Genomic DNA, 14,484 nt, shown 5'->3' with positions numbered 1-14,484 from the left:
GCTAGTGCCTCGAATGCCCCCCCTTGCCTCTTAGCACCCCTCTACCATTGGGAAATGGCTCTGGGCAGCAGAGAGAAACAGGATTCAACCTGGCTACTTCTCTGCTGTCTGGGAGCTGTTTCCCGATGAGAGGGGGACTTGCAAGCTTTTCACTGTACCAGGAAAGACTCTCTCGCTCTCCCAGCTGGAGCAGCAGGTAAGAGAAATAGTCACTGACCTGGCTGGAACTGACACAAGCCTCTCCACATATTCCCCAGTGGAAGGCAAGTGGTGGTGGGGGGAAGGTGACTGCCGCTGGTGGCAAAAGGCAAGTGTGGGGGAGGCGACTGGCAGTGGCAGATAGACTTGCAGAGCCTCACTCACCCAGGGAGATCAGATCAGGCAGGGCCATAGTGGAAGGCAGGCAGCAATGGCTGGCCTGGCAGGCAAAAACAGGCTGCAGGTAGTGATGTTGTGCATCTGTGTGATGTCATGCATGTGCAATAAGGACTGACTGGGCAGAGAGTAGAGGAATGGGTGGAGAGGGGCGGGGCCAGCCAGAGGCCCGATTTATTGGTTCTCCGAACTACAGAGAATCATAACAACCGGTTCTACCGAACTGATTCGAGACGGTAGAATCTCACCCCTGAAAGACCCCTGAGAAATAGTCACAAGGATGGGTAATAAACCTCCAAGAGGCAAGGCAAAAAGAGGTAAAATCTCAGATAACAAATCTAATACTAGAACAGTAAAAGGAGGGGCTCTGCCATCAGTGCCCACAGACAATCCCATAGGATGTATTTAAGCAAATTTCTGAGAATTAGGAGAGGGGAATTTGGCACGAAAGTTGCTCTGTCAAATTATTGTATGTCAGTGTGGCCCCATGAGAGATTGTCATGACCAGTGATTTCTAGCCCCCACAAGGGTCAGGGGACAATCATCTGATCATGGAATTAAAGACAGTTTTGAAGAAAAAGGAGAGACAGACTGAGATACAATACTTGGATCCTTTTATTAAACTAGGCAACAGTCCTATGTTGATAGAAGGATGCAGGTGCAAATTGATGCTAATGTGTGGAGAGAAAAAAGGGACAATCAAGAAACCTAGTGCCCCTTCCACAGTTCTTGTGGAACGTGGAGGAAAACTTGGTCCCCAGTGCCCTCCACCTATGTATCCTTGGCATGAAGTGGCTGGCACTTGGGGGGGGGAACCCAGGGAGACAAGGTGTTATGTTGCGGGAATGAGATTCAGGACACCAGCATGATTCTAATTTGTTTTTACTTCTGTCTAGGACTGAGCAGCGAAGAAACCACGGCAGCCTTTCTTATACTTGGGCTGCTCGCGGCTGTGGCCAGTGATGGCTCTTCGAATTTCCCACCGCCACGGACCAACCAATTAAAGGTAAGTATGCTAATACATAACACCCCTCCCCACCTGGTCCGGTCCAACCAATTGGAACCTCGCCTAGCCTATGTAATCACATCGGTGGGGGGGCTTTTATGGGTTCTACCGGACCTGCACAACTCAGTCTCCATTTGGCTCCTGAGCTGTTCAGACAGATCTGCTGTTCCTCCCGTCCACCTTCTTGGAATGTCCTGTAAGGTTGAGTCAGCCATGCCGCTCCCACCAGGAATTTCCTAGCTGGTTGAGTTGGCCTGGCTGCTCCCGCCAGGGACTGCTTCCCCGTTATCCTTCAGGGCCTGTTTCTGTCTTCCAGACCTGCCCTCTTCCCTGGTCTCAGGTACGTGTTTGCATTTCCTGACTGGGGCTAGTGTTAGTATTGGTTGTTGCATAGTTGTCAGGGTTTGTTCTGTTATTTCTGTTGTTCATGGAGGGTCTCCCCCTCCCTTCCTACTTGTGTTTAGTCTGTTTGAGGGGTCTCCCCCCTCTTCTCTGGTTCTGCTTGGGTCGCCCTTCGTGACTCTCGCTCTGGGCTGGTCAATGTGCCTCCTCCAGCTTCTCCCATCCACGGTGTCTACCCTGTACAAATGGGGCTCCATTATCTGGGTTACTTTTGCTGGTATCCACAGTGGTTCTCCTGTGTGATTTTTTGCATAAACTGGGTCCCCTGTTTGGAATGTGCGGCAATTACTGGAGGAGTCTGCTGATTTTTCTGGGCTATATTAGGGGTGTAGCCTGTCTAGGTGTGATCTTAGTTTCCTCCCCATTAGTAATTCTGCTGGGCTTTAATTTGTTGTGGCACCGGATATCATGTGTTGAATGGTTAGTAGCTTATTTATCTTTTCTTGTGTGTCCCCAGGCCCCAGCTTTTGTAATGTTTCCTTCGTGTAACGTACCATGCGTTCTGCCCATCCATTCGTAGCTGGGTGTCCAGTGCTGTTAGTGCATGCCTTATCCCCTGTTGTGATAGAAATCCATGGAATATTGTTGCCGTGAATTGCAGCCCATTGTCGGATACAATCAAATCAGGCAATCCATTTGTGGCAAAAAGTTTCCTGAGCTGTCTAATGAGCTGTCTCATGTTGTAGTGGAGTGCATGATGCTTACCTCTAGCCATTTGGAGTAAGTGTCTATGACTATTAGAAATGTGTGTCCTTTGGTCAGGCCTGCAAAATCAATGTGTAATCTGGACCATGGTCCCCTTGGTGTTTCCCATTCAAGTTTTAGTGCTGTGGGGGGTGTTGGCCTCTATCCCTGGCAGCTTTTATACGTTGACACCCAATCCCCTATTTCCTTATCCATTCCTAGCCACTATACATAACTCCTTGCCAGGGCTTTCATTTTTACAATACCTGGGTGTCCCTCATGTAATAATTCTAGTATGTGTTTCCTTACTCTGTCCGGTATGATCCCCCGATTCCTCCATAGTACGCACCCCTTAAGCACTGAAAGTTCTGTTTGTCAATTCTGGAATGATCTGATGGTCTCGTCGCTCTCTGTTTCTGGCCATCCTTTTCCTACCCAATTTAAAATTCACTCCAGGGTTTTGTCTCTAGCTGTTTCCCTAGCAATGTCTGCTGCCATTACGGGTAGGTTTTCTAATGTCTCTATTTGAAGGGTCGATGTGGTTGGTGCTGGGTTGTCTTCTATGTCAGGTAGAGGGCAATGGCTAAGCACGTCAGCATGATTAATGCCTTTTCCAGATCGGTAGTTCAGTTTGTAGTTATATGCAGCCAAGAATTCCAACCACCTTGTCATTCATGGTAACAGTATATTAGGTGTAGCTTTGTTTCCTATGATTATGCCCAGGAGTGGCTTGTGGTCTGTGACTAGTGTGAAAGTTCTCCCATAGATATATTCGTGGAAATGTTTTATTCCAGTGACAGTGGCCAATGTCTCTTTGTCTAGTTGACTGTAGTTCCACTCAGGCTTTGACAATGTCTTTGAATAGAAGGCTATAGGTGCTTCTTTCCCATTTGGTAGTACATGGCTGAGTATTGCACCGACACCGAAAGGTGATGCATTGCAGGTTAGTGTTATTGGAAGTGTCTCGCTGTATTGTATTAGTACGCGGTCTGATGTGATCAATTTTTTTATTTCCTGGAATGCCGTTTCTTCTCGTTGCCCCCAGGACCAGGTTGCTTTCTTGTCAAGCAACCTGTGTAGTGGTTCTGCAATGGTTGTTTTCTGTGATAGGAATATATTATAAAAGTTAATGAGTCCTAAAAAGGCTTGTAGATCAGTTTTATTTGTGGGTCTGGGGGCTTCCTTGATTGCTCTAACTTTATTTTCAGTGAGGTGGATTCCTTCGCTGTCTATAAGGTATCCTAGTAATTCAACTTTGCTGGCAGCTAATTGGCACTTCTCCTTTTTTACTTTTAGTCCCGCCTCCTTGAATTTACCTAGGACTTCCCTTAGGTGATCACGTAGTTGTTCTTTGTTCCTGGCTAATACCAGGACATCATCGAAGTATGGAACTACCCCTTTTATTCCTTGCAATAGGTGTTCCATTAAGCTCTGGAATGCCCCTGGGGCTATGCTGACGCTGGTAGTCTGTTGCATTTGAATGCTCCCCTATGCGTCACGATTGTCTGGGCTTCCGCTGTTTGGGGTCAATGGGCAACTGTTGGTGTTGTGACTCCGGAGTTGGAATCTGTTCCGTTGGCAGATGCGAGCTCAAGTGAAGAGGACATGGCAGTGAATTATGAGCCGCCACTGCTGAGCGATTTGGATTGTAGTCAGGATGAGGAAATGGATTTAACTAGGAGAGACGAACCTGATTTAATAGAGATGTCAGGACCTTCGACCTCCTCTCATTTTTCTCCTCTGGCTGAGCAACAGCCGGGAATAGCTAACCAGGAACACATGCAAGAGTTTTCCAGCGAGGAGGAGAATTTTGAAAGATCCTGGTTAGATGTGAGAAACAGACGGTGGATGAGGCGTCAATCTCAATTAGGGAGGAGGCGTCGAGCCAGTGACTAATTAAGGAGATTAACATGCCCCCATAGAGGATAAAAGGAAACAGCTTGGCTGGCGAGCTTTGCCAGAAGCAAAGTGATTTTTGGGAGTGAACACTCGAAGAGAACTCTTTGAGGCTTTGGGATTTATAGCCACGTCAGGTTTGCCGGACAGAGTTTGGATTTATTGCTGAGGACTGAAGATACTTCATCGGTCCTCTTGTGAGAGTTTGCTTTTTGGTTTGTGATATTTTGGAACTGCTTGTTTCGTTTTGCCCTCCTGCATTTAAAAGGGAGACATAACATGTTGGTATGCCTGCGCGAGGTCTAGTTTCGTGAAGATTCCCCCCCAAGGGAATGTAATAGATGCTGTACCACTGGGACCGTGTATGTGCTTTGTTGGAGCGCATGGTTAAGGGTCACCTTGTAGTCCATGCAGATGTGCACCAACCCATCAAGTTTAATTGGTGTAACAATTGGGGTTTCCCACCTCATGTGGTCAATTGATTCTAAAACCCTTTGCACGATGAGTTTATCCAATTGCTCATCGATTTTCAGTTTTAGCACGAAAGGAACCCTCCTCGCCTTTAGCCTTATGGGAGCTATATTTGGGTTTAGATTAAAGAAAGTTGAGGATCCCCAGTACTTGCCCAGTTCTCTGTTGAATACGTCTCGGAATTCTTCCATCAGGTCATCTTCCCACTCTTTTGATTATGCTGTTTATCCCTATGACTTTGATTCCTAATGGTGCAAACCATTCAAGTCCCAATAGGCTGGATCAATTCCGGTCAACTATGGTTAGTGGAAGGACTCTGGCATATTTTTTGAAGGTTACCTTGAACTGACCAGTACCTACTATGGGGATTTTGTTCCCTGGTAGTCTTTTAATGTTAGTGTTTGTTTTTTGAGTTCTTCCCGGCTCATGTCTGGTATCAGTCTTTTTATGGTGTCCCACAATACCATTGACAAGTATGAGCCTGAGTCCACTTCCATCAGCACGGCTGACCTTCTATGGGGACCTGGACATATACTTTCTTGGCATTTGTCGTGTTGGAGTGTCCGATGGTCACCGTCTGGTGTGTTTCTTCCCTTCCGTTGCTTGTTTCTTTTCCTTGCCTACTTCTGTTGTCTTGGTTCCAATGGCTCCCTGTTTGTCTCTCTCTCTCTCTCTGGGGGGAGGGTGTTCCATCTTTGTCTAGGGCCATAGTTCTTTCTTGCTCGACATGCCCTAGCAATATATCCCCGCTGTTCACAATGTTTGCAGATTGCATCTAGGAAACGGCACTTGGAATGTGGATGGTTGCCCTCACAACCGGCACAACGAAATTCTTTCCTTTTTCCATTCCGGTCCCTTCTGCCCTGTTCTGCCTGGAGTTGGTTTACCCTTCTTCTTCCTCATCGTCTTCCGATGGGGACTCACTGTCCTCATGGTGGGTTGTGGCGGTGTTTTGGGGGGTCTCCGGTGGCGCTTTGTTCATCTTCCACATGGCGGCCGCCGATTTTTGTGTTGCTTTTGCTGCGGTAGCTTCCTCTATTGCTTCTTGGAGTGTTATTTTGGGTTTTGTTAATAATTGGCCCTGGAGTGTAAGATCTTTCAGTCCCAAGACGACTTGATTAATGACAAGTATCCAAAATCTGTCAGGAAGCCCACTTGCACTGGCTGCAAGCTATTCCCATAGCTTTGCTATGGCTCAGAACTGACCCAAGAAAATGCAGTGGCCTTAACCCCTTTGAACTTCTGTATGGATGTGCATATCTGTTCTATAGAATAGACAGGGAGGTTATGCATTTGGTGGGAGAGGAGACCCTCCATCAGTATGTGAGCCAGATTGTCGGGGTTGTGAATTCTCTTTCTTCTTATATGCTGGAAAACAAACTCTTGGGCCTGGACCGCCCAGTGCATCCCGTGAAATCATGGAGGCTCCATTTCCCACTCCAAGAGAAGTGGAAAGGCCCATTCCTAGTGTTGCTGATTATGCTGACCGCAACTTGTGTTATTGGACATTTTTTTCTTCTGGAACTGACCTGTCCCCGAGGAAGGAGGCAATGCCCCTGTGAACACAGATTGTGACAGTGACACATGTGCAACCCCTCTGGACGCTTATGTTTGATGCACCTTGGGAGTGGGTCTTCTGGAATCTGTTGGGAGCCTTGGGATTGTGGGCGTTATACTTGGCAAACAAAACCTGGCTCTGTGGGCAGGCCAAAACCGAGACTACTCCTCCGCAGACTATGTCTAATAACTTCCAATTCCCCGATGTGCTGATTTTGTGATTGCAGCTGCACCACTGCATTTTGTTGTTGTTCCCATTGTTGTGACTTTTCTCCTGTGTGTGTGGACTGTCAAACTGAGAGTGAGAATTTGGACTGAACTCCTTGAACCTGAACCACAAGAGGAAGAAGTTGAGGTTCCTGGTTTTCATGCTGAAGAGATCATCTCCCTCTCAGATCTAAACCCATCAGACTACCCTGACCTATTTTCAAACTGGCAGGCACGAGTCCTCTATGGCTTTGTTTGGTGTTTGTGCATGCCCTGTTGGTGAATAGGGTCCTGAACAACAGTTCAGACTGTTGTGAACATGGCCGTTGCCTACTCCTACCCAAGAGGGGCGCCCTGGAGCTGTTAGGGATCCAAAGGGGGGGAGGAAGGATCAAGATCCATGGTTTGGGGTCCTCTACAAGACCACATGAAGAGAGACCTGAACCAGTCTGCTCCCCCCATTGCTGCCATCACATCTATTGTGTCCTTTACTACCCTAAACCTATCCCATTACCAAAACCCAAACCTAAGTTGGAGAGAAGGACAAATATTACCCAGGCTAAAAGGGGGCCTATGTGACATTTGAGGGAAGGGGACTATATGCTGAAAACACTGGATGTAGCTCAGAGCCTGGTCAACCAATCTGACCCAACTTTAGCCCAACGATGCTGGTTGTGTTTGTCTGCATCCCCATTGGCCTCCCACACAGCCGCTGTAGTGCATACACTCTGGGCAAACACCAATGCCACAATAGCCATTGCAAGAGGTGCCCGATTGGGGGGCGGGATCCTGGCAAACTGTTATGATACGTACAGAATAACCCTTGAGTAACAAGGATATGCACATGGAAACGTTTATGAGAATAGTAATGAATAATTATCCAGCCACACATAGATACACTAAATTGAGTTAAAGTTTACTTTAAGAAATAGCACAACAGACCAATAAACAATCCAGGTCATATATGTTTAACAGTCCAAAGAATATCCAATTACAAAGTCTTCTTACCAGTTGCCTTTGTCATTTACTATAAATGAAGATATCAAAGTATACCCACAGCATAAATACAACAGAGAACCTTAGATGGCAACAGAATGTCAGAGAGACAGAATGTCAGAGAGACAGAATGTCAGAGAGTGCAAGCTATGATCTCTAGCTCCCTCTTATGGCAATTCACAATATAATCAACTAATCAGTATATAGTACAGATCAATACAGTAATTTTGTCTTAAAGCTACAAACATACATTGTTGGTTTATATATTGCCAACCCAACTAATTGGTGTACAGAATCCTAACACAAACCTACATGATGACTTCTATGACAGCTTGGTAAAATTGGGAGTTAGCCACCTTTCCAACATTGGCCCCGTGGCTGTTGGTGTACACCTTCTGGGGCCTCCTCCACAGGTAGTATTCAGCAGGTTCTGACCAGTTCTGGAGAACCAGTAGCAGAAATTTTGAGTAGTTCGGAGAACTGGCAATTACCACCTCTGACTGGAGATTTTACAGTCTCCTTCCCCTGTCACGCCCACCAAGCCACGTCCATTGGCCACCTCTCTTATGTGTCAAAAGGAGAGCACTCTGGTGGGGGAACGAATGGGGAACCACTGGCAAGGGTGCCAAATGGAATTGACCATAAGCCCTCCTCAGAAAAATCACGAGGCAGTCAAAATCACCCAAAACATTTCTCCTCCCACATACAACCTCTACAGAAACAAAGTCATTTTCTATGCTCGGCCACAGCTGCACATTACCAAACAGAGAGGCAATTCCACAAAGGGACCGTGCAAAAGCAAGTCTGTAGCATCCAAATTCCCACTTTGGCTAAGCAGCAACAAAGTGGGCTCAGTCTGTGCTCCTTTTCCCTTTGGAAATGAGAGCTCCCACTATTTCCTGGAGCCTGGAGTTCCCTTTATCATTGATGAAGCCCAGGGACATGAAGAACCTCCACTCCAGCCACTAACTGGCATGTTTCTGGCAGGGACTTTGGGGGTTTGGAATGATGAATACAACCACTTTCATGCTTTCTCTGTGAGCATGGCAGTTTGCTTGGAAGAAAACGGGGTCTTCTTCCTGTGTGGGAGGAATGCTGTTTCTACATGAATAAATCAGGAGTGGTCAGAGAAGCTGCAAAGGACCTGTAAGACAGAGCACCCCAGATTGGACAGAGATTACTGGGGACAGACCAGTGGTTTTTCATGGTTGCCAGGAACTGCCTGGATCAAACAGCTGTTGTTCCTGTTGCTGTGTGGAGTAGCAGGACTAGCCTTCATCCCCTGCGTGATACCTGTACTCAGACAACTGGTTATGAAGTCATTAAAGCAAATAAGGATTAAAAAGAATTGTTCATCGTAAGGGGACCTTTGGGAAGGTCCTCGAGGGGGGAATGAAGGATCAGATGATGGAATGTATGTACAGAGGAGGCCCTGGGGATCAGAGGAAGGGTCATAGGACCCAGGTATGGATGGAATGGACATGAGAGGGAGGAATATGAATTCTGATAAAACATTTTCTCTTGTCTTCATTTCTTTACCTTAAAACAGACAATTAAGCAGCCTTGCTCCTTCCTGTCTTCTCTCTCTGCAGAAGGAGGGGGGTCGCGGGGCAGTGGGGGTGCTGCCTCAGACAAAGACTTAAAATTGCTTTTACTTTTATCTGTGGAAGGAGGGGGGTTGCAGGGGGTGGGGGTGCTGCCTTGAGCTGCTCTGCAATAGGAAGGGGGTGGGACTGCACATTCATAACGAGGCAGAAGTTAGTACTTTACCTGTTAGAAAAGCATATTAGGAACAAGAATAGCTCACTTATAAGAAAAAAACCCCAAAACCACATAGCTGGCACATGAAACTAGGGATACCCGTGACCTGGGGTGAAAAGCTATTTAGCATAACAAGAGTAAAGGTTTAGGGGGCTGAAATCCAAATAACCAATCAATATTATCCATTATGCACGCATTATTAGTGGAAGGGCAAAGGGTTGAATGCGACCACACCTTGACTATAAAAATTGCTGTAATCAGAGCCTTGGTACTTTTCTAGTCCAAAGTCCTTATAACTTGGTATATCTTATACCTTATATCTTGGCACCAAAATAAAAGTATAATTTTGTACACCTTCTGTCTAGTGTCTTATTGGCTTCGACACCAGGCAAGAACCCAGTTTTGGGGACAACATCTCTGTGTCATATCTAAGCAGGAGTGTATATTTATATATTTAGATTATATTTATCCTCCTTTATTATCTTTATAAATAATTCAAAGCAGCTAACATACCTAATACTCTCTCCTCTTCCTATTTTTCCCACAACAACCCTGTGTTTGGGTTGGACTGAGAAAGTGTGACTGGCCCAAGGTTATCAGGCAGCTTTCATGTCTAAAGTGAGACTAGAATTCACAATCTCGTGGTATATCTATTAAGTGGTTTTTTTTCATATAAGCATTTCAAATTGTGTCATTTTAATTAAAGTCCTTTTCTTCTTCCAGCAATTTATAAATATGTCATCCATGGCACACTCTGGCCTTCACTGGGTAATTATTGCTGTGTCTAATCTGTTCATCAGATCTGGAATTCATTATCATGAATTTCTTATGAGCTTGGCTAAGGGAAAGCTTAACATACTGCTTCATGTGGCAGTGTTATTCAAGAAGCATTAACCAGTCATTTTTAAGATGAATTGAGGGGGACATGCAAATATGTCTTCCTTGCATCTGTTCAGGACTGGATGCCAGTAGGGTAGAACACTGCCTCTTGAGTTGATTCCAGGATTTTTCAGTGCTTATTTAGCCATAGGAACTGGATGGTGTTCTCTGTAGTATGAGTTGTCTATCTGAAATTTGGGCCCATGTCTTACCTGGCTTCTGCAGGCAGCCAGGGAGGAGGTCAGTGGCTGGATTAAGAAAATTGTCAGTGCTTCTTTGAAGGAGGGAATAATGTAGATGAAGTTGTGTGTCTTCTCTTGAAGATGGATCAAATCATTTTCAATATGTTCTGTCTGGTTTCCAACCTAGCCTTTGGGAAGAAGACTTCTGAGAAAATGGTTGAGATTCGGTTTCAGAAAACCCCAGAAGAAATAAATTATCTGGATTGCTACCAGATGCAGACCCATCTTAAAACTGAAATGGCACAAGTTCTGGATAATCTTTATTGGGCCCTCCATAGGGAAAATGTGCTCTTTCAGCAACATATAGATTAAAATACTTGATTGGTCAAGTGTGATTAGACACACAAGGAATTTGTCTCTGGTGCATAAACTCTCGGTGTACATACAACACAACAAAGTAATAATAAGGAAAATGTCAAAGTAATAATAATCATAACGATACCAATAAGAGAAGACAGTGGAACAGATGAGAAGGATAAAAGTAATACAGCCGTACTACATGGGTAAATATACTTAGACATAAGACAGTACTGTGGGAATTATTTTAAAGACTGTAGTTATATGATAACTAGCTTGATGCCTATGCTTCACTATGAAAATAAGGAGAAAAACTTTCTGCCTCTGCCTATCAGCATCCATTGGTATTCCTCTGGCTAGTGTCCTGTCAGTGTGTGAGAGAGTTGAGGGCTGTTGGGAAACTGAAACAATATTTGCTTTGTGAGCAAGGAGACAGCAAGGAGCCTGGGTATGGCTTAACTCAACTGTTCTGTAGTAAAACTGCTTGCTCTGTGAAACTAAAACTGAAACTCCTCTCCTCTGCTTGTGTTTTGCAGGTGGGGAAGGGGAGTAGAACACCTTAGTATCAGAGCATGTTAATAATAATATACAAAATACTAATGCTATGATGGTCATTTCGAAAAATCCTTTTGCACTGAGCATCTAGAAGCCAAGAGGAACATAGGTGCCAAATTTCAAGTTTCAAGGCTTTACAGTTCTGGAGATTTTGTGATAGATAGATAGATAGATAGATAGATAGATAGATAGATAGATAGATAGATAGATAGATAGATAGATAGATAGATAGATAGATAGATAGACAGACAGACAGACAGACAGACAGATGGAGTCAAAGCTACTTTTCAGACGCTCCTTAGACTACATGGGTTCACACATTGAGTTAAGCCTAAATTCAGAGCTGTATCAAGTAATGGCACACTACATTTTTTATTTACACTACTTACCCTCTCCTGAGAATGCCTCTTCTGATTGTTTAAACAAACTTTACTGAATAAAGAACAATTGACTGGCTTTGCCCAACAATCTAAGCCATAAAGAGGGGTTTATGAACTACTATATCTGCATTCAGAACACACAGCATTAAAAACCAAGTGTATTATATTTAAAAAGGGTTTATATGTTGTAGGACACACATCATGCTTTGCTTGATTTGTATTTGGCATATTGCATGAACACGGCCATGGTGCTTTGTAAATGATTTAATGGCTTGCTGTGAATCCATGTGACCATGACTTATTTCATAAATGATAGTTAAGGCACACATAATGTCTTACTGTGATTATATACAATATACTGTACATAAAATCATGAATCATAATGATTCTTTTAAATTCTGTTTTTCACATACTAAAAGGGAGCAGGATGGGGGCACTGCATCCATCCTTGCTCTACTTGACCTCTTGGCGGCTTTTGATACCATTGACCATGGCATTCTACTGGGCGGCATCAGGAGATGGGAATGGGAGGCCTTGTGCTATCCAAGTTCACTTTCTTCCTTTGCGGCCGCTCTCAGTCAGTGTTGATGGGAAAGGAGAGTTCCAGCCCTTGCCCACTGCTTTGTGGGGTTCCGCAGGGCCCAGGACTCTCTCTGCTCTCTGCTCCATTTATATGAAGCCGCTGGGTGAGATTATCTGTCACAATGGGCTGAGGTATCACCAATATGCTGATGATACTCAGCTGTATGTCTCGGCCCCTTGCTGAATTAAGTGTTGCTGTGTCCTCCCTCTCACAATGCCTGGAGGCTGTTAGGGGCTGGATGGAGAGCAACGGGTTGAAACTAAACCCTTGCAAGACCGAGTGGCTCTGGGTTCGTTGGCTCAGGCAGAATTTCCACCTTTGGTCTTGGATGGGGTGGCGCTACTCCAAACAGACCCTCTGCATAATCTAGGGGTTTTCCTGGACTCACAACTCCTGTTCGAAGAGCAGGTGGCAGTCGTGGCCAGGTGGGCTTTTGAACAACTGCGGGTTGTGCCCTTTCCTGGACCAATGATCCCTACTCACAGTCACTCATGCCCTAGTCACTTCCCATCTTGATTATTGCAACACACTCTACATGGAGCTGCCCTTGAAGAGCATCCAGAAGCTCCAGTTGGTGCAAAATGCAGCGGCCTGCATGGTTTTGTGCAGACCAGAGATCGTATTCAGCAGGTTCTGACCAGTTCTGGAGAACTGGTAGCAGAAATTTTGAGTAGTTCGGAGAACTAGCAAACACCACTTCTGACTGGAGATTTTACAATATCCTTCCCCTGCCATGCCCACCAAGCCACGCCCACAGAACCGGTAGTAAAAAAAAATTGAATCCCACTACTGGTACAGACCCTGGTGTGCACGTTTCACCCCTTCTGCAGGAGTTGCATTGGTTGCTGATTTGCTTCCAGGTCAGGGGTAGGATTCAACTGGTGTTACTACTGGTTCGGTGATTACATTTTGCGCATGCATGCATGTGTAAAAAACCTTAACCTGTACCACCCAGTCAGCTGAAAAGTGCTGCGTGCGGGTGCGCAGAGTTTGAAAAGCCTGTTTTTTCCTGCTTTTTCAACCTCAGCTGAAAAGCAGCTGAGGTTGAAAAAGCAGGGAATAAAGGACAGGTAAGAGCCCAGGTGGGCGTTTGAGCCAAACTGCAGCAAACACAGAACCGGTTCTATGTCTGCTGCTCTTCAGAGCTACCAGTTCTACAGAGGTGAACAGAACTGGTAGAAACCCACCCCTGATCCCACACAAAGCAATACAAGGTGCTTTAAAGCCCTTTATGGCTTGGGACCATGTTATCTGAAGGAACATCTCTTGCCGATCACATCTACCCGACCCATCAGAGCAGGGAGGCAGGGAATGTTGCGGTTCCCATCCCTGAGGGACATTAAATAAATAAATAAGTAAGTAAAAATTAATTAAATAAATGGTACAACACATTTCAGTTAAGCCTCTCTACTTACAGTACTTTATTATCAAGCTTCATGGAAGAAGAGTAAGATGGCATTATACACACACATACACAAACACACACAAACTCATACACACTAATCTCCTCCTAGGCCGGCTGGCACAATATGTCATATGTATCAGAGTTGATATCCAGCAAGTTCTGACCAATTCTGGAGAACTGGTAGCGGAAATTTTGAGTAGTTCAGAGAATCGACAAATGCCACCTCTGACTGGCCCCGCCCCCATCTATTCTCTGCCTCCTGAGTCCCAGCTGATTGGCTGGGTCTTCTTTTGTTGTCCTGCACAGGAGAACGGAGCTGGAAAGCAGGTTAGTGGGGTGGGGAGGGAAAGGAGATTTTGCAGTGTCCTTCCCCTGCCATGCCCACCAAGTCATGCCCACCAAACCACACCCACAGAACAGGTAGTAAATTTTTTTGAACAGGTAGTAAATTTTTTTGAATCCCACCACGGATATAAATATAATTTAACCCTGTGCTGTAACATGTTTATTTTTAGGATGTTTGTCCAGTAATTACAGTTTGTATCCACACTTTGTATCTGTACGTAATGGGTGAATCTAATCAGTTGTAGCTTATTCAACTAAGCTTAAGTAAACATAGCATAGTTTAGCACAATGCACAGGTTCGTCAGTGATTTGATATTTGTTTAACCTGGGACATCACTCAAATCAATGAGCGAAACCCAAACATTTCAAGATAGCTTAGGTAATATGTGCCTTGAATATTCTTTGAATATTGGACAGAAATAAGGTTCTCAAATGTAGAATTC

Source organism: Pseudonaja textilis, chromosome 2 (genome assembly GCF_049901715.1).
Source record: "Pseudonaja textilis isolate UNSWEBS1 chromosome 2, rPseTex1.2, whole genome shotgun sequence".
Lineage (NCBI taxonomy): Eukaryota > Metazoa > Chordata > Lepidosauria > Squamata > Elapidae > Pseudonaja > Pseudonaja textilis.
The sequence above is the reverse complement of the archived record's forward strand: the minus strand, read 5'-3'. Positions refer to the sequence as shown.